This window comes from Octopus bimaculoides, chromosome 10 (assembly GCF_001194135.2).
Source record: "Octopus bimaculoides isolate UCB-OBI-ISO-001 chromosome 10, ASM119413v2, whole genome shotgun sequence".
Classification (NCBI taxonomy): domain Eukaryota; kingdom Metazoa; phylum Mollusca; class Cephalopoda; order Octopoda; family Octopodidae; genus Octopus; species Octopus bimaculoides.
This window is the reverse complement of record NC_068990.1, coordinates 40375061-40376208: the sequence shown is the minus strand read 5'-3', so window position 1 is coordinate 40376208 and position 1148 is coordinate 40375061. Positions and strand designations below refer to the sequence as shown.

Sequence of the window (1148 nt, the reverse complement as noted above, 5' to 3'; positions counted from 1 at the left end):
ATATATACAGAGAGAGAGAGAGAGCGAGAGAGATAAATAGATAGATAGATATACATACATACAAATATATATATACGTAGTGTGTATATATGCATAGATATATTTATCGATACATACACACATATTTTCACATATTTATACATAATTTATACATATATAATGCATATATGTAAGTATGTATTTGTGTATGTATGTATGTATGTAGGTATGTATGTATGCATGTATGTATTGTATCGACATCTATATACCTCAAACATGAGCCCGTTAGACGAAAAATGCTTATACGTTTTGTCTCACATATGCATCCGCGCGCGTGTGTGTAACTTGTAGAGACGGTAAGGGGTGTGACCGACCAATAAAACGAAGAGGATATGATAAAGTGACAGATGGATAAGTCGACTGAACAATAGATGACTAGATGGATATATATGTATGTATATCATATATATATATACAAGTGTGTGTGTGTGTGTGTGTGTGTTTACAAACAGGGATAGATACACCACGTACATAATTTGATATTGAAGGTTGAAATCCAGTTTTTGGATACAAGTCACCTTTGAAAAGGAACGTAAAAGGAAAAAAAAACAGGAATGGTAAAAGCGGAGACGATATATAAGAGTGGAGATGAAAGCTAGAGTGAAAGAGTTACAACATACTTTCACACACACACACACACACACACACACACACACACACACACACACATGCACTTACATCCCCCCATCCACCTATACCCACACACGCACATGCACAAACGTAATGAGTGGGAGACAGGATTTGAATGAAAACGTAAGAGCGACTTTGTGTGTGTTTGTGCATGTGTGTGTATGTATGTGTGTGTGTATGTGTGTGTGTGTGTATGTGTGTGTGTGTATGTGTATGTGTGCGTTGAAAGAATTGATTTAAATTGACTAGGGGTTTGGAAAAAAGCATTTTATATTTGGAAACGAAGACGTGTATCTAAGGAGCGTGCAAATTAATAAACAAATTTAGAGATTAAGAATAAATCAATAAAAATCAGTAACGAAACAATAAACAAAACACAGGTACACTGCAAACACACACACACACACACACACACATATATTACACACATACATACACACATACCTACATGGATGTATAAAAGTGTGTGTAGAGCGCTT

General features: G+C 35.3%; 1 protein-coding gene and 1 long non-coding RNA gene across 4 annotated transcripts in view; one reads left to right on the top strand and one right to left on the bottom strand.

Moving 5' to 3' along the window:
* The window catches only part of LOC128248895 (uncharacterized), a 110102-nt gene that overhangs the window by 40141 nt on the left and 68813 nt on the right, over window positions 1-1148 (top strand). The window lies entirely within an intron of this gene.
* Window positions 1-1148, bottom strand: part of LOC106881299 (uncharacterized) — a 338650-nt gene that overhangs the window by 335592 nt on the left and 1910 nt on the right. The window lies entirely within an intron of this gene.